Source organism: Chiloscyllium punctatum, chromosome 36, assembly GCF_047496795.1.
Source record: "Chiloscyllium punctatum isolate Juve2018m chromosome 36, sChiPun1.3, whole genome shotgun sequence".
Taxonomy (NCBI): domain Eukaryota; kingdom Metazoa; phylum Chordata; class Chondrichthyes; order Orectolobiformes; family Hemiscylliidae; genus Chiloscyllium; species Chiloscyllium punctatum.
In genome coordinates, this window is record NC_092774.1 from 29,196,818 (window position 1) to 29,209,402 (window position 12,585).

Below are 12,585 nucleotides of genomic sequence, written 5' to 3' on the forward strand. Positions count from 1 at the left end.
GGGCACCCGCGCTACTCTGCAGCTGAGACATGTGGGGAATGGAGGACACTTTGCAAACTCCTTTCATACTCTTCCACGTCAATGCGGTTTGAGTTCAGCAAAGCACAGGGTTTAATTTTAGCTTTTCACTCTCAGAAAACCCCCACCTCTGTGAATCCAACACTTGTGGTTGATGTGTGGAATGAACCACCTCAGGAAGCGGTAGATGCGGGTACAATTAAAAGACATTTATTTAAGTACATGAATAGGAAAGGTTTGGAGGGATACAGGCCAAGAGCAGGCAGGAGAGAGTGATTTATTTGGCGATTATGGTTGGCATGGACTGAATGGACCAAAGGCCCGTGCCTCGATGGTAAGTTCATAGTTCCTTGAAAGGGGAGTCGCTCATAGACAGCATAGTGAAGAAGGTGTTTGATATGCTTGCCTTTATTGGTCAGTGCACTGGGTGCAGGAGTCGGGAGGTCATGTTGCGACTGTAGAAGACATTGGTTCGGCCAATTTTGGATTATTGCATTCGATTCTTGTCTCCCTACTATAGGATAGGAAGGATGCTGTGAAACTTGAAAGTGTGCAGAAAAGATTCATAAGGATGTCACCACGGTTGAACGATTTGTAGTACAAGGAGAGTCTGAATAGGATGGGGCTGCTTCCCTGGAGTGTCGGAGGCTGAGGGGTGACCTTATGGACATCTATCAAATCATGAGGTGTATGGATAGGGTAAATAGGCTAGAGGAAGTGGTGGAGGCTGGTACAATTACAACATTTAAAAGGCATCTGGATGGGTGTGTGAATCGGAAAGGTTTGGAGGGATATGGGCCAAATGCTGGCAAATGGATCACTAGATTTATATAGGACATCTAGTCAGCATGGATGTGTTGGATCAAAAAGTCTATTTCCGTGATGTGTAGCTCGATGTCAATTTGATAGTCGATGCTTTATCTCTGTTGATGTAAATATTGTTAGGGAGAGAGAATTCCTCAAGTAGGGGACGATAAGAATCCTGGGACATCCCTAATTCTGGTTTACTATCTAATGAACAAACGTTAAGCATGAGCAACAAGTATGATTTATGTCTAATTTTGTTTCATTTTTCTTGTTTTTTTTTTCCCTGTTATGATGACTCTCTCAGTCTGGATGGTTGTCAGGCTGGGAATATTGTGGATTGGGCCTTGATTGACTGAATGTTTTATTGTTCTGGAAGGTGTAAAAGGGGCTCAAAGTTTCAGCAGAAAGCCAACTGAGCTGAGAATGGACAACATCTTATTTTGTTGGAACAGGGAGAGGAGGACAGGGAAACCAGGACCTGAAATCCGAGCTGCAACAGAGTACCATGTTATTAGTGCTTTGATTAGCAGTGCCAACCCTCTATCTTTACCTCGCTTCCTATTCGACTTGAATGCCACGTAGCCCCTCAATATTCAGGACCCAATCCTTGTCATCCTGAAGCCTTGTCCCTGTAAGGAGTCTCAGATCATAATTATTCTCTTCAATGTGTGCAGTCAATTCATTCAGTTTTGTTACAATGCAGCACATACAATACATTCAGCCATACAGTCTTCACTTTCAATTTTTGTGATCTGTAAATCCAGTTTTGATTAGATTAGTTTCTCTACAGTGTGAAAACAGGCCCTTCGGCCCAACAAGTCCACACCGACACCCTGAAGAGTAACCCACCCAGACCCATTTCTCTCTGATTAATGTACCTAACACGATGGACAATTTGGCATGGTCATTTGACCTGACCTGAACATCTTTGGACTTGGACATTTACTTTCCGTGTCCCTTTCTATCATTCTCCGATGTTCATTTTCCACATCTCTACATTGCTCACCTGCCTTGATTCGGATTGGCCATGAGAAATGCAGCTTTATACATTCACAGTAATAGGAGGAGTAGGCTATTTGGTCCATCGAGGTACTCCGAAATTCATTAAGATCATGGCTCATCTATCCATCGTCTCAGCTCCTCTTACCTGCATTATCCTGACTATCCTAAATTCACCTACCATACAAAATCCCATCGAACTGCGTCTTGAATATGCCTGCTTCTACTGCTTCCTTGGGCAGAGAATTCCATAGATTCACCACTCTCTGGGAAAAGCAGCTCCTTCTCCTCTGTCTTAAGCCTACTCCTCCTAATCTTGTGACCTAGTCTCACTCACTGGCAGAAACGACTAGATAGGGTGGGTCTGGATGGCATGCTCTTTGAATGGTTCAGTGTGGACTTGATGGGATGAATGTCCTGGTTCCACGCTGTAGGGATTCTATGATTTACCATAGTTGGGTTTGCCTTGGCTGCAGCACCAGAACCGCCCACCTTCTGCAATCGAAAGACAAGTCCCACCCTGCCCTCTTGTATGTGTGTTTTCTAACTGCTTAATCATTTCTAGTGAATCCAGCCCACACCTCCCACTGCTGCCAGCAACCTTTACAAAGCTGATGAAACAATGCTATACCTACAGTACTGAAAATCGTAAGGCTTCTAACGATACCAGTTACTCATTCACCACTCCCACTGATGGACAGCATTGGAAATACAATGTTGAAGGCTGAAAGAAATGAGCAGTTTAAAACAAAAACTCACCAAACCCTTCACTGGGCTCCCTGCTCACCACACATTACTTTAATCGCTTCAACTCCACATTGCAACAAACTCCCACTTTCCACCAATATCCCGAATGCCCTCACTCAGTTGCTGTCGCACAAATGAAAGATTTCATTTTAGCTTCTGCTCCCAGTAAGGAGAAAGCATCTTTGAAAGCTGCACTGAACGTTCAGTCTTCACAACGACACTTCTGCTTTCCTTCAGTCCAAATTGTCCGTGCTGACCAGATATCCCAAATTAACATAGTTCCATTTGCCAGCACATAACCCATATCCCTCTCAATTCTCCCTATTACCAAATGCCTTTAAAAATAATGTTAATATACCAGCCTCCACCACTTCCTCTGGCAGCTCATTCCATACACGCAACACACTCTGCATGAGAAAGGTGCCTCTGAGGTTCCTTTTAAAGCTTTCGCCTCTCACCTCTGACCTATGTCCTCTAGTTTTGGACTTCCCTATTCTGGGGAAAAGATTTTGGCTATTCACCCTATCCATGCTCCTTATGAACTTCTATAAAGTCACCCTCAGCCCCCAATGTTCCAGAGAAAACAGCCCAGCCTATTCAGCCTCTCCATATAGATCAAACCCTCCAACTCTGGCGATAGCCTTGTAAATCTTTTCCAAATCATTGCAAAGGCTCGTAACACGTTTCCTGTAGCAAGGAAACCAGAACCGAATGCAGTATTCCAAAAGTGGCCTAATCAATGTCCTGTGCAGCCGCAACATGACCTCCCAACATCTGTATTGAAGTGCACTGACCTATAAAAGCAAATATATCAACACCTTCTTTGCTATCCTGTCTACCTGCGACTCCACTATGAACTAGCACTCTAAGGTATGTTTATTCAACAACACTCCCCATTAAATGTGTAGACCCTGCCCTGATCTGCCTTTCCAAAATCCATATTTCAAAATGGGGTTGAGAAACATATCAGCCGTGATTGAATGGTGGAGCAGATCTGATGGGCTGAATGGCCTAATTTCTGCACCTATGTCGTATGGTGTCTTGCTGTCCTGGACACAGAGTGTGTGAATTGGGAGCAGGAATAGGTCATTTGGTCTTTCCAACTGGCACCAGCATTGAACAGTTCATAACTGGATATAAAAATACCTGCATCTAGATGGATGGGCTGGGACTTTTTTCATTCGAGCTTCGGAGGTTGAGAGGTGACCTTAGAGAGGATTATAAAATCATGAGGGGTATAGATGAGGTGAACAGCAGGTATTCTTTCCCTATGTGGTTGTTTCAAGATTAGGGAGCAAATTTTGAAGGTGAAGAAAGAAACATTTTAAAAAGACATAAAGGGCACCTTTTTTTTAAAAGATAAAGAGTAGTTCATGTGAGGATTCAATGTCCAGAGGAGTTGCTGGATGCAGGTACAGTTACAATGTTTAAAAGACATTTGGATAAGTACATGAATAGGAAAGGTTCGCAGGGATATGGGCCAAACACTGGCAGGTGGGACCAGTTCAGTTTCAGAACACCGTCAGCATGGACTAGTTCGACTGAATGGTCTCTTTCTGTGCTGTATGACTCTGTAACTGTTCTCTACTGGTCTTAAAACCATTTTCTTGCCTTCTCCCATAACTTCTTTGTTCTTCAAAGTCACATGAGCTCAGCCTTGAATATATTCAATAACGGACCTGACTGCAGGAAGACATCCCCACTTCTGAACTCAATTATCTTGCTGATATACCACTTGCTTTGCTCATTGCTTGCTGCACCTTTCTGACAACTGGCATTGACTGGTATTGAAGCACATCACTCCTGATGAAGGGCTCGTGCCCGTTACGTCGACTCTCCTCCTCCTCAGTTGCTGCCTGACCTACTGTGGTTTTCCAGCACAACAATATTCAACTCTGATCTCCAGCATCTAACTTTCGCCACATCTCAACATATCACTATTTAAATAATGCATCTCCTTTCTGCTTTCTTTTTACACTGCAAAGGCTATAACATCACATTGTGGTACTGCATTTGCCATGTGCTTGCAAGCTGACACACAGACCGGGATCAACTTTTCCAGAGTCTGGCCCCTCCCTCGGTTCACTCTTTCCTTTCAATTGCTGCAAGTCAACAGTTGAACCCCAGAATGAAAAAGTGGTGAGAAAAACACTGTTGTACTCACAAATGTTAGACAGAGGAAGGAAGTTACAGTCTGGGATGACCTTTGATCTTATGCAGAGAGAAAAGAGCAGCTGCAGCTTCAGAGCTCACGGTCCAATCTCCACATTTTGACAATGGCCGGCTCTGATTGGCAGGAGGACCAGAGTCCTTCCGGTCCACCAAGGTTCTCCATTGCTCCATGGAAAGGAGCTTGTGCGCCAAGAGTATGCGCAGTGCTTGCTGACACCGCGGAGCATGCTCAATGTGTAGGAATTTGTTACAAATTTTTAAGCTAAAAAAATCACAAAACACCTGGTTATAGTGCAAGAGACTTATTTGGAAGCACTAGCTTTCGGAGCCCTGCTCCTTCATCAGGTGATTGTGGAGTATAACATCGTAAGACAGAATTTATGATCTTACGATGTTATATTCCACAACCACCTGATGTAAGTAGCAGCGTTTCGAAAGCTAGTGCTTCCAAACAAGCCTATTGGACTGTAACCTGGTGTTGTGTGATTTTTAACTTCGTACACCTTAGTCCAACACGGGCACCTCCCGATCATGACAAATATTAAGCGTCCAAATGAGATTACGAGAGAAAAATGCTGAAGCCATTCTTTTTGCCGATTTTTTCGCCCTGTGCCTCCACATTTTGTCTGGCTGCTCAACGTTTTTGTCTTTTCCCCTGGGTAGAGGTATTCCAAAACTAGAGGGTAAAGGTGACGGGGAAAGATTTTAATAGATCTAAAAGACTAGAACATTCACCCCTTACTGGACGAAAGTGAGGACTGCAGATGCTGGAGATTAGGGTCGAGAGGGTGGAGCTGGAAAAGCACAGCAGGTCAGGCAGCATCCGAGGAGCAGGAGAATCGACGTTTCGGGCAAAACCCTTCATCAGGAAATAGCCATGGGGAACTGCAGGGCTGTAACGTAATCGAGTGGGTCTGAGTGGGATGCTCTTGGGTAGGTCGCTGTGAATGGCCTGTCGGGATGATATGGTTCCGCTGCCTTAGCCACGCGTATATTGAGAAATGTGGGAGGCGTGGGTTCCAGTTCGTGGGACACTGACACCAGTCCTGGAGGAGGTGGAATTTGTGCTGTCTCTCTCTTCACATTCTGCCCCCCTGTCCATTTTCTCCCCATCCACTGCCCCCTGTCCATTCTCTCTCCACGCACTGTACCCTCTGTTCTCTCCCCCAACCCTCTGAACCCCAGTCTATTCCCCTGTCAATTTCCCTCCCTTCCCCACCACCACCAGTGAACCCCTCACCACCACCCCCCCCACCCCCACAATCGTCCTTTCTCGTGCCTCAGTCCTCTTTGACCGCTGTATGAAGTCTTTCTCAGGAGAGAGAGAGAGAGAATGGATGGTGATGACTTTACCTGAGAAACATGGCATGAGAGAAATAGCTGATTTTTAAAATTGAGAATAACTAAAACTATATATTCAGAAACTTCGTTAAAGTCAGGAAGAATGTTATTCTTTTAAAAGCTTCAGAAATCTTTCTGAAACTTGCATTGATGTATGTACAGTTAGGCCACAACAAAGGACAGGCTGTAAAGAGTGAATGAGTGAATAAAAGACAAGTCCAACCTTGCCTTCGAGGAGAAAGTGAGAACTGCAGATGCTGGAGATTCAGAGTCGATAGTGTAGTGTTGGAAAAGCACAGCAGGTCAGGCAGCATCCAAGGAGCAGGAGAATCGACGTTTCGTGCATAAACACTTGGCACTCGGCCACCGCCCCTTCAATCCCCCTTCGATCGCACCTGAACTCACTGGTGCCTCCGCAGGTGGGAGGAGCAGGTGCTTACAGCAGGTGAACAGCCTCTCTCCGGTGTGGACCCACTGGTGGGTCAGCAGTGCAGCTGACTGAGTGAAACCCCTCCCGCACATGGGGCACGTGACTGGCTTCTTTCACTTGTGGACCCACTCGTGCGTCTGCAGATGGCTGACCGGACTGAAGTCCTTCCTACACACTGAGCAGGTGAATCTCCTCACCAGGTGTGAATTCGTCTGTCCGTTTCCAGCACGGATGGGGAAGAGAATCCTTTCCCACAGTCCCCACATTTCCACAGCTTCCCCTTTGGAGGGAGCTTTCCTTGTGTTGCTCTGGGATTGAAATTACAAACAGAACGGGGACATAGTCTTTCCCACCGTGAGGGGTGAGACTTTGATTCCCGAAGTTGAGTAATTGGTTTGAAGGACTTTTCACAGTCAGCGCACTGAATCTCCCTCACTCCGGTGTCTCAGTATTCTTCCTGCCACACCAGTGTCCAGAATCTCTCAAGCAAACCAAAGCAAACATGTCTTCTTGATTGGAATGGCTGCTGATATTCAAGTCCCAATGAAGCAAGTGGCTCTGTCAGAAGTTGATGTATGCTTTCAGATTTCCTTCTGCACGTCTTCCTGCAAAGAAAAATCACAAAATAAGTGATCACTGTCAGTACAGTTAATGAACATAACATAGGTGGCAATTCCGATAGATTGTGAGATGCCTGCTGATCACATATTATCCAGACCACAGAAACCTGAAAACCCTCCTGCAGCCAGGTCGGCTCAGCTGTGCATGGAGGAAAACTTAATTTCAGTGACAATAACATGGAACAAACTGTTGTTGTTCTGTTCACCGAACTGGGAATTTGTGTTGCAGACGTTTCGTCCCCTGTCTAGGTGACATCCTCGGTGCTTGGGAGCCTCCTGTGAAGCGCTTCTGTGATGTTTCCTTCGGCATTTAAAGTGATTTGTACCTGCCGCTTCTGGTTGTCAGTTCCAGCTGTCCGCTGCAGTGGCTGGTATATCGGGTCCAGGTCGATGTGTGTGTTGATTGAATCTGTGGATGAGTGCCATGCCTCTAGGAATTCCCTGGTTGTTCTCTGTTTGGCTTGTCCTATAATAGTAGTGTTGTCCCAGTCGAACACATGTTGCTTGTCATGAGTTCGACTGGGACAACACTATTATTACCACAACAACGAGCACCCGAGCTACAAATCTTCTCCCAAACATGGAACAAACTGCCGACAAAGATGCTGAAAATGGAGCTGAATCAAGGATATGAAAATGAAATGTTGTGGACGCACGAGTGGGTCCACAAGCGAAAGAAGCATGAGAAAAGAAAGCCAGTGAAGATGGTGAATGACTTCCTGCTGACCTTTTAAATAAAAAATAAACGACAAAAAAGGACATAACTCCATTACTACATTAGAAGGTGAATAATAATTGCAAAGAAACTTTTAGAATAGCCAACAATATCAGATATACACCATAGAGAACAAAGAACAAAGAAAATTTACAGCCCAGGAACAGGCCCTTCAGCTCTCCAAGCCTGAGCCGATACAAATGTACTGTCTAAACGTGTCCGTCAATTCCTAAGCATCTGTATCCCTCTACTCCCGCCCCCCCCCCCCCCCATCGCACCCCCCTCCACCCCCGACTCGTGCATTTATCCGGACGCATCTTCAACGAATCAACTGTGCCTGCTTCTAGCACCTCTGCTGGCAACGCGTTCCAAACGCCCACAAGTAAAACTTGCGTTCAATTTGAGTAAGTGTTGCCCTTGCCGCGTTCATTGTAATGGTAACTCTGCCCCATCCCGAATTCAGGCAGTCGGATCTCGTGAAACGAAGCTGCTTTTTGAGAAAATTAATTGGCCGTTTTTGAACAAGGCAATGTGAGAGCGGAGGGCTCGTCCGGGATTTGAACCCGGGATCTCTCGCATATCCACACAGCAGAAAGCCCGAAGCGAGAATCATACCCCTAGACCAACGAGCCACAAGCTGCTTCCTACCGCCAAGTCAATTTGAGTTCAAGCAAAGCAAGGGGTTTAAATATATTTTAGAAAACTTCCTTTGTGCCCTGGGAAAACTCCTGCCGCGGGAAATGCAGTGTTACAGATTCGTAGGAACAGAAGCAGTAGTAGGCCATTTGGTCAAGCCTGCCCCGTCATTCATTAAGATCACAGCTCCACCAACCTGCACTATCCCGACCACCCTTAATTCCCCTACCATGCAAACACCCATCCAACTGTGTCTTCGATATACTTCATGAAGCTGTCTCAACTGCTCTCTTGGGCAGAGAATCCCATGGAGTCTCACAGAGTAACACAGATGTACAATACGGAAACAGACCCTTTGGTCCAACTCGTTCATGCAGCCCAGATATCCTAACCTAATCTAGTCCCACTTTCCAGCACTTGGCCCAAATCCCCATAAAAACTTCTTATTCATATACACATCCAGATGCATTTTAAATGCTGTAATTATACCAGCCTCCATCACTTACTCCAGCAGCTCATGCCGTTCATGCATCACCCTCTGCGTGAAAAGGTTGTCCCTTATGTCCCTTCTATATCTTTTCCCTGCCCTCCCTAAAACTATTCCCTCTAGTTCTGGACTCCCCCATCACAGGGAAAAGAACTTGTCTATTTACTCTATCCATATCCCTCATGATTTTATAAACCTCTATAAGGTCGCCCCTTAGCCTCCGACGCTCCAGAGAAAACAGTCTACTCAGCCTCTCCCGATAGCTCAACCCTCCAACCCTGGCAGCGTCCTCGTAAATCTTTTCTGCACCTTTTCTAGTTTCACAACATCTTTCCGATAGGAAGCAGACCAAAATTACATGCAATATTCCAAAAGTGGCCTGACCAATGTTCTGTACAGTAGCAACATGAGCTCCCAACATCTATCCTCGATGCTCTGACCAACAAAGGAAAGCATACCAAACGCCTTCTTTACTATCCAATCTGCCTGCGTCTCTACTTTTAAGGAATTATCAACCTGAACTCCAAGGTCTCTTTGTTCAGCAACACTTCCAAGTAATCTATCATTAAGTGTGAAGGTCCTGCTCTGATTTATTTTTCCAAAATGCAGCACCTCACATTTATCTACATGAACCTCCATCTGCCACTCCTCAGCCCATTGGCCCATCTGATCAAGATCCCGTTCTAATCTGAGGTGTCCTTCTTTGCTGTCCACTACACCTCCAATTTTGGTGTCATCTACAAACTTACTAACTATACCTCCTACGTTTACATGAAAATCATTTATATAAATGACAAAACGTAGTGGATCCAGCATCGATCCTTGGGACACACCATTGGTCACAGGCCTTCAGTCTGAAAAGCAACCCTCCATCACTACCCTCTGTCTTCTGCCTTCGAGCCAGATTTGTATCCAAATGGCTAGTTGTCCCTGCATTCCATGAGATTAAACCTTGCTCACCAGTCTCCCATGAGGAACCTTGATGAATGCCTTCCTGAAGTCCATATAGATCACGTCCATCGCTCTGCCCTCATCAATCCACTTTGTTACTTCTTCGAAAAACTCAATCACGTTCGTGAGACATGATTTCCCAAGCACAAACCCACGCTGACCATCCCTAATTAATGCTTGCCTTTCCAAACACATGTAAATCCTACCTCTCAGGATTCTCTCCAACAACTTGCCCATCACGGATGTCAGGCTCACAGGTCTCGAGTTCCCTGGCTTTTCCTTACCACATTTCTTAAATAGTGGCACCACGTTAGCCATCCTCGAGCCTTCCGGCACCTCAGCTGTGACTATTGATGACACAAATATCTCAGTGAGAGGCCCAGCAATCACTTCCCCAGTTTCCCACAGAGTTCTGGGGTTCTCCTGATCAGGTCCTTGGGATTTATCCACTTTTATGCATTTCAAGATATCCAGCAATTTCTCATCTGTAATATGGACATTGTTTCAACATGTCACCATCTATTTTCTCACATTCTATATCTTCCATGCCCTTCTCCACAGTAAACACTGATGCACAATATCCGTTCAGTATCTCCCCCATCTACTGCAGTTCCACACAAAGGCTGCCTTGCTGATCTTTGAGGGGCCATATTCTCTCCCTTGTTACCCTTTTGTCCTTAATGTATTTATAAAAACTCTTTGGATTATCTTTAACTCTATTTGCCAAAGCTATCTCATGCCCCCTTTTTGCCCTCATGATTTCCCTCTTAAGTATGATCGTACTGCCTTTATTCTCTAAGGATTCACTCGATCTCTCTGTCTATAACTGACATCTGGTTCCTTCTTTGTCTTAACCAAAATGTCAATTTCTCTAGTCATCCAGCATTCCCCAATATACCAGCCTTTCCTTTCACCCTAACAGGAATATACTGTCTGGACTCTTGTTATCTCATATCTGAAGGCTTCCCATTTTCCAGCAGTCCTTTAACGTGCGAACATCTGCCCCCAATTAGCTTTTGAAGAATCTTGCCTAATACCTGAGTATTCCTCCAATTTAGAACTTCAACTTTTAGATCTGATATATTATTTTCAATCACCAATCTAATGTTAATAGAATTATGGTTGCTGGCCCTTAGGTTTTGCACTCTCCCCAGTATATACATCTACATTGTGATTGAGAAAATTTCCTTGTACACACTTAATACATTTCTCTATTTGACGGAAGAGTATATGGGCAGGAGTATACCTTGGGTCCACTCTTACTTCATTCCCATCAACCCTACCCCCATTCCCATCCCATTAGTCCAAAAGCACTTTCCCCTGCAACTGCAGAATGTGTAACACCAGCCCATCTACCTGCACCCTCCTTACTATACAAAGGCCCAACCATACTTTGCAGGTGAAGCAGCACTTTATCTGCACTTCCCACAACCCGGTCTACTGCATTTGCTGCTCACAATGTGATCTCATCTACATTGGGGAAATTAAGCGTAAACTAGGTGACTGCTGCACAGAACATCTACGTTCTGCCGCAAAAAAGATCTGGAGCTTCCAGGTGCCTGCCAATATCACACCCCATTCTGTTCCCTGGCCAACATCTCTGTCTCAGGTTTGCTGGAGTGTTCCAGCGAAGCTCAGCACCAGCAGAACGAAGAGCACCAAATATTGCACTTGGGGACCATACATCCCTCCGGTCCCAATATCGAATTCAATAATTCTAGGGCCTGAAATCCATAGTTTCCTCGTCCCTTCCACACACACCAAGTTTTGTTATCACATAGTCTGTCATTACGCACTACCTATTCTTAGCTATGAACAGTCTTCATTAACAGTTATTCACCCTCCCATGCAGATTGTTATCAACTCCCTTTCCTGTCCAACAGTTCTTCCCTCGCTTTGGGCTCTGTCCTGATCTATCAGTTACTGCGTCCGCCTTCCTCCCACAATATTTTTCGCATATAAACGGACATTTTCCCAATCACCATCAGTTCTATGGAACGGTCACCGGCAACTCTTGTTTTTTTTTGTTTCTGATATACAGCATCGACAATTCTTTCAGCTTTTTATTGAGAGAGAGTTGGAAATTGTTTCGAGAGACAGAGGGAGGGGGGGGGGGGGGAGAGACAGAACAGACATGAACTGTTGATCTCCATTGTTCCACATAAGGTAAAATCATTGCAGTGCGATCAGTTACCTTAACCATGAATAGAAACACGCAGTTTACGGTAGGCTTGTGGCGCAACGGTAGCGCCTCTGATTCCAGCTCAGTAATTGACGTGCTCAAATCAAGTCAGACTCACGGCAGTCAACTATACCTCAAGAAAGGAGTACGCTCGCGGTTATGTGTTGAGCCAAGTCTGCTTTCCGGGCACTTTTGATCGCACATGAAGCTTTGCTATCAGTTTGATTTGTGAACACTGTGTCAGGGAGGTGCTGTTCCCATTGTTTGGGTAAATGCTCAGCTTCCCCCAGTGTAAGAAGTGAAACACAGACTGTTCCAGCAGGGGATTTAAATACACTGCCGCATCCCTCTGGGCAGCCGCTTCATTCAGTTGGTGACAGCGCGGGCATGACTAACATTATTCCGATATTTTTACAACATAATCTAGAGACTCCCAGCTTTATGTTTTAATCCATCAAGACAGTGATAGCGAGTTCAGGT

General features: G+C 45.2%; 1 non-coding gene across 1 annotated transcript; it reads right to left on the reverse strand.

Moving 5' to 3' along the window:
• Window positions 1-8,391: 8,391 nt before the first annotated feature.
• Window positions 8,392-8,481, reverse strand: trnap-cgg (transfer RNA proline (anticodon CGG)). The gene is given in 2 exon segments: window positions 8,392-8,427; window positions 8,446-8,481. It is a non-coding gene; the product is annotated as a tRNA-Pro (tRNA).
• Window positions 8,482-12,585: the final 4,104 nt, after the last annotated feature.